Source organism: Tachysurus fulvidraco, chromosome 23 (assembly GCF_022655615.1).
Source record: "Tachysurus fulvidraco isolate hzauxx_2018 chromosome 23, HZAU_PFXX_2.0, whole genome shotgun sequence".
Taxonomy (NCBI): Eukaryota; Metazoa; Chordata; class Actinopteri; order Siluriformes; family Bagridae; genus Tachysurus; species Tachysurus fulvidraco.
Window position 1 is genome coordinate 22,119,639 of NC_062540.1, and position 6,786 is coordinate 22,126,424.

Here is a 6,786-nt window from a genome sequence, read left to right on the forward strand (position 1 = left end):
GCCCCCAGTTTGAGAACCACTGGCCCTAGACTACATGTCCTGAGCAGGTGTTGTCAGTGACCCGGGGCCCCCTGGCAACATATCAGGGCCCCCAGTTTGAGAACCACTGGCCCTAGACTACATGTCCTGAGCAGGTGTTGTCAGTGACCCGGGGCCCCCTGGCACCATCTCAGGGCCCCCAGTTTGAGAACCACTGGCCCTAGACTACATGTCCTGAGCAGGTGTTGTCAGTGACCCGGGGCCCCCTGGCACCATCTCAGGGCCCCCAGTTTGAGAACCACTGGCCCTAGACTACATGTCCTGAGCAGGTGTTGTCAGTGACCCGGGGCCCCCTGCACCATCTCAGGGCCCCCAGTTTGAGAACCACTGGCCCTAGACTACATGTCCTGAGCAGGTGTTGTCAGTGACCCGGGGCCCCCTGGCACCATCTCAGGGCCCCCAGTTTGAGAACCACTGGCCCTAGACTACATGTCCTGAGCAGGTGTTGTCAGTGACCCGGGGCCCCCTGCACCATCTCAGGGCCCCCAGTTTGAGACCCACTGGCCCTAGACTACATGTCCTGAGCAGGTGTTGTCAGTGACCCGGGGCCCCCTGGCACCATCTCAGGGCCCCCAGTTTGAGACCCACTGACCCTAGACTACATGTCCTGAGCAGGTGTTGTCAGTGACCCGGGGCCCCCTGGCACCATCTCAGGGCCCCCAGTTTGAGAACCACTGGCCCTAGACTACATGTCCTGAGCAGGTGTTGTCAGTGACCAGGCTGTAAAACTGCTGACTAAGTTACAGACACTGATGACAAACTCCTGCTGATGATCTGGGAAACGTCTCTAACAGCAGTCACAATGTCATTGTTTGTGTTAAACACGTTGTGAATGAGTTGTAACATTAAACAGGAGATCATGACTTACTCTGTGCTCAAAGTGATGCTCGCAGCTCCAGGGCTTTTCTCTGTGGGGCAACGAGGACGATGATGAACAGTTCCAGGATCTGCTTTTTTTTCATTGGTTGTTGTGTTAAATCTTACCCAGATACAATAGTGCTATTTTCTGATTGGCTGTTGTGTAGCCTCTTGTTGTGATTGGCTGATGAATGCCAGGCTCGACTAAGAGCTCCAGGGGAGACGCGCTCGGTTCCTGCCCGTTTCCATAGAGACAGCAGTGCGGACTGATACAGTTTGGGTGCTGCGGCTTATTAAATATATGATAAATAGTCAGATTTTCTGTGTGAGAAATACGATGTGTGGTGGTGGTGGGGGGGGGGGGACCGACATGAGGGACGTCACGTTAATGTTTGAGAGCCCTGCTATTGCTCAGACATGTGAAGGCCATGTCTGATGTTCCTGTAGCTCCTTTAATGTCTTTCAGCAGACTCAGATTTTGTCTTGTCATTTTATGTGTATCTTATGTGATGAAGGATGAAACAATAATAGATCGGATCAGAACTGATTTATTGGTCTGATCTATTATTATCATTTCATTTGTCATATTACAAAAACTTTCACCTTTAACGTGGAACCGTTTCTAACATTTCCATCAGTCTGTACAGCAGGGGGTGCAGTGGAGTTTCATTTTCACACCGAAAACACACTAAACTGTGTGTTGAAACATTTAGCGCGCGCGCACACACACACACACACACACACACACACACACACACACACACACACACACACACACACACACACACAAAATTCCAGTCTCATTGTTTTAGGAAGAGGGAGTTTCCTCTGATATGCTTTGTGTGTGTGTGTGTGTGTGTGTGGGGGGGGGGGGTGTCAACTCTCTAAAACATTCAATCCTTGCACTTGAGAAAGACAACCAGAGAATGAGAAAGACAAGAAGAGTGAGAGAGACATAAGGAGACAGACAGAGACAGAAACAGTGTATGGAATCCAGTGAACAACCTCAGTGTCCACAAAGTTTAAAATAGAGGCAGAGACAAATAGAGAAAGCAGGAAATGACCTCAGCATCCCTCAGAGACGAGTTTAAAAACAGTCTGGCTTCCTGCTTTTGCTGCTGCTGTGGAGTTCATGCAAAGTGAAATCAATAAAACCTGCAACACAGCCCTGAGCTGTGTCACACTGACATCCCCACTGAGCTGTGTCACACTGACATCCCCACTGAGCTGTGTCACACACTGACATCCCCACTGAGCTGTGTCACACTGACATCCCCACTGAGCTGTGTCACACTGACATCCCCACTGAGCTGTGTCACACTGACATCCCCACTGAGCTGTGTCACACTGACATCCCCACTGAGCTGTGTCACACTGACATCCCCACTGAGCTGTCACACTGACATCCCCACTGAGCTGTGTCACACACTGACATCCCCACTGAGCTGTGTCACACACTGACATCCCCACTGAGCTGTGTCACACTGACATCCCCACTGAGCTGTGTCACACTGACATCCCCACTGAGCTGTGTCACACACTGACATCCCCACTGAGCTGTGTCACACTGACATCCCCACTGAGCTGTGTCACACACTGACATCCCCACTGAGCTGTGTCACACTGACATCCCCACTGAGCTGTGTCACACTGACATCCCCACTGAGCTGTGTCACACACTGACATCCCCACTGAGCTGTGTCACACACTGACATCCCCACTGAGCTGTGTCACACTGACATCCCCACTGAGCTGTGTCACACACTGACATCCCCACTGAGCTGTGTCACACTGACATCCCCACTGAGCTGTGTCACACACTGACATCCCCACTGAGCTGTGTCACACATTGACATCCCCACTGAGCTGTCACACTGACATCCCCACTGAGCTGTGTCACACACTGACATCCCCACTGAGCTGTGTCACACTGTTATCCCCACTGAGCTGTGTCACACTGACATCCCCACTGAGCTGTGTCACACTGACATCCCCACTGAGCTGTGTCACACACTGACATCCCCACTGAGCTGTGTCACACTGACATCCCCACTGAGCTGTGTCACACACTGACATCCCCACTGAGCTGTGTCATACACTGACATCCCCACTGAGCTGTGTCACACTGACATCCCCACTGAGCTGTGTCACACACTGACATCCCCACTGAGCTGTGTCACACTGACATCCCCACTGAGCTGTGTCACACACTGACATCCCCACCGAGCTGTGTCACACTGACATCCCCACCGAGCTGTGTCACACACTGACATCCCCACTGAGCTGTGTCACACACTGACATCCCCACTGAGCTGTGTCACACACTGACATCCCCACTGAGCTGTGTCACACACTGACATCCCCACTGAGCTGTGTCACACACTGACATCCCCACTGAGCTGTGTCACACACTGACATCCCCACTGAGCTGTGTCACACATTGACATCCCCACTGAGCTGTCACACTGACATCCCCACTGAGCTGTGTCACACTGACATCCCCACTGAGCTGTGTCACACATTGACATCCCCACTGAGCTGTCACACTGACATCCCCACTGAGCTGTGTCACACACTGACATCCCCACTGAGCTGTGTCACACACTGACATCCCCACTGAGCTGTGTCACACACTGACACCCCCACTGAGCTGTGTCACACACTGACATCCCCACTGAGCTGTGTCACACTGACATCCCCACTGAGCTGTGTCACACACTGAAATCCCCACTGAGCTGTGTCACACTGACATCCCCACTGAGCTGTGTCACACACTGACATCCCCACTGAGCTGTGTCACACACTGACATCCCCACTGAGCTGTGTCACACACTGACATCCCCACTGAGCTGTGTCACACACTGACATCCCCACTGAGCTGTGTCACACACTGACATCCCCACTGAGCTGTGTCACACTGACACCCCACTGAGCTGTGTCACACACTGACATCCCCACTGAGCTGTGTCACACACTGACATCCCCACTGAGCTGTGTCACACTGACATCCCCACTGAGCTGTGTCACACACTGACATCCCCACTGAGCTGTGTCACACACTGACATCCCCACTGTGTGGACTGAAGAGGCGGAGCTTATTTAACCTACACCTGACATTTAAATCAGAGTTTTGTGTTCCTGATGTGTCAAATTATATTAAATTCAAGTTTAGCAATTTCAACAATGTCATTTGTCACAAAGCAGCTTTAAAGAATTATGAATATAAAAGTTTCATTTTAATTTATCCTTAATGCACAAACTACAGGTAATGATGAAAGGAAACTCACTGAGATGATATGAGGAAGAAACATCAGTGAGGTCTAAATATACTAATGCTAAAAGAAAGTCGAGTCATGACATTTCTTGTATCAAACGGAAGCTATCAATTGTTCAGTGATTTGAGTGTAAACAATGAAAGAAAGAACATCCAAGTTAATCTCATTGTGAAGTTTAGCTTGTCTGGTCTCGGACATCCGGTGGATGGCAGTTTTATAACTGTAGGGCTTTGTAAAAAAAAAAAAAAGAAAATCTTTGCCCCCTGTGGCAACAAATAGCCTGCACCTTTTGAATGAAGTAGACGTGATGGATCATTGAATAAAAAAAGTCTGGTCAGGGTTAGGGTTAGGGTTAGGGTGGTGTGGCGTGGTGTGGTGTGAGACCTTTAGTGTTTTGGTGTTAGGGTGGTGTGAGACCATTAAATGTTTTATAGGTTAATAATAATGTTTTATAATCAGTGTGAAACTTGACTGTAAGCCAATACAGTGAGGATAAGATAGAGGTGATGTGTTCATATCCCCTGGTTCTAGTTAGGACTCTAGCTGCTGTGTTCTGGACTAACTGGAGCTTGTTTCTGCTCCTACTGAACATCCAGACAGTAAAGTATTACAATAATCCAACCTAGAGGTAACAAACACATGACCTAGTGTTTCTGCATCATGTCATGACATCATATCTCTGATCTTAGTAATAGTTCTGAGATAAAGAAGGCTAACATTGTGGTATTATTTATGTGAGCTTCAGATGAGAGACCGGTGTCAATAATCACACCGAGGTCTTTTACTGCTGCACATGATGTAATAGAAAGACCATCCAGAGTTACTCTGTAATCAGAAAGCTTACTTCTGACCTTCTGGTCCTAGAATTTCTGTCTGCCTGAGTTAAACAGGAGGAAGCATCATTCACACAATCTTCAATCTTATTAAACTGGTGACTCACATCTGACTGAGCTGAAGCATACAGCTGTGTGTCATCAGCATAACAGTGAAAGCTCATACCATGTTTATGAATAATTGCACAAAGGGGTAGAATATATAAGGAGAAAAGCAATGGGCCTAAAACAGAACCTTGCGGAACCCCGAACATTACCTTAGTTTGTTTAGAGCGGTCACCATTTAGATCTACGAACTGATAACGATCAGTCAAATAAGATCTGATCCAGGAGAGAGCTGTCGCTTTAACACCAACAACATGTTCTAGTCCATCAAGTAAAATAACATGGTCAATGGTGTCAAAAGCTGCACTAAGATCTAGTAACACCAGTAAAGAGACACAACCCTGATCTGAGACCAGTAACAGGACATTTACCACTTTAACCAGCGCTGTCTCTGTGCTATGATGAGGACTAAATCCTGACATACAGTTCATCAATGCTAAACCTATGTAGGTCTAGGCTCTTGGAGATAAAGGTCAAGTCAAGTCAAGAAGCTTTTAGTGTCATTACACCATATATAACTGTTACAGTACACAGTGACACGACACAACGTTTCTCCAGGATCAGGGAGCTACATAACACAAAGACAAGGCTAAGGACATGTAAGTAGTCTTAGCCACATAAAGTGCAGCTGTGCAACCTGGTGCAAACAGTGCAGGACAAGACAGTGCAGGACAAGACAGTGCAGGACAAGACAGTGCAGGACAAGACAGTGCAGGACAAAAGACAGTGCAGACATAAAGTTACAAGACAATACAAAAAGTACAAAAAATGCAATACACAAAAGACAATAAACAGTAACAGCGCAGACCGACCGGTGTGTGTGTATACTGTGTGTGTGTATACTGTGTGTGTGTGTGTGTGTATACTGTGTGTGTATACTGTGTGTGTGTGTATACTGTGTGTGTATACTGTGTGTGTGTGTATACTGTGTGTGTATACTGGGTGTGTGTGTGTGTGTACTGTGTGTGTGTGTGTGTATACTGTGTGTGTGTATACTGTGTGTGTGTATACTGTGTGTGTGTGTATACTGTGTGTGTATACTGTGTGTGTGTGTATACTGTGTGTGTATACTGTGTGTGTGTGTATACTGTGTGTGTGTATACTGTGTGTGTGTACTGTGTGTGTATACTGTGTGTGTGTGTGTATACTGTGTGTGTATACTGTGTGTGTGTGTATACTGTGTGTGTATACTGTGTGTGTGTGTGTGTGTGTGTATACTGTGTGTGTGTGTATACTGTGTGTGTGTATACTGTGTGTGTGTGTGTGTATACTGTGTGTGTATACTGTGTGTGTGTGTGTGTATACTGTGTGTGTATACTGTGTGTGTATACTGTGTGTGTATACTGTGTGTGTATACTGTGTGTGTGTGTGTATACTGTGTGTGTGTACTGTGTGTGTATACTGTGTGTGTGTGTGTGTACACTGTATGTGTGTGTGTATACTGTGTGTGTATACTGTGTGTGTGTGTGTGTGTTTACTGTGTGTGTATACTGTGTGTATACTGTGTGTGTGTATACTGTGTGTGTGTATACTGTGTGTGTATACTGTGTGTGTATACTGTGTGTGTGTGTGTGTATACTGTGTGTGTGTACTGTGTGTGTATACTGTGTGTGTGTGTGTGTACACTGTATGTGTGTGTGTATACTGTGTGTGTATACTGTGTGTATACTGTGTGT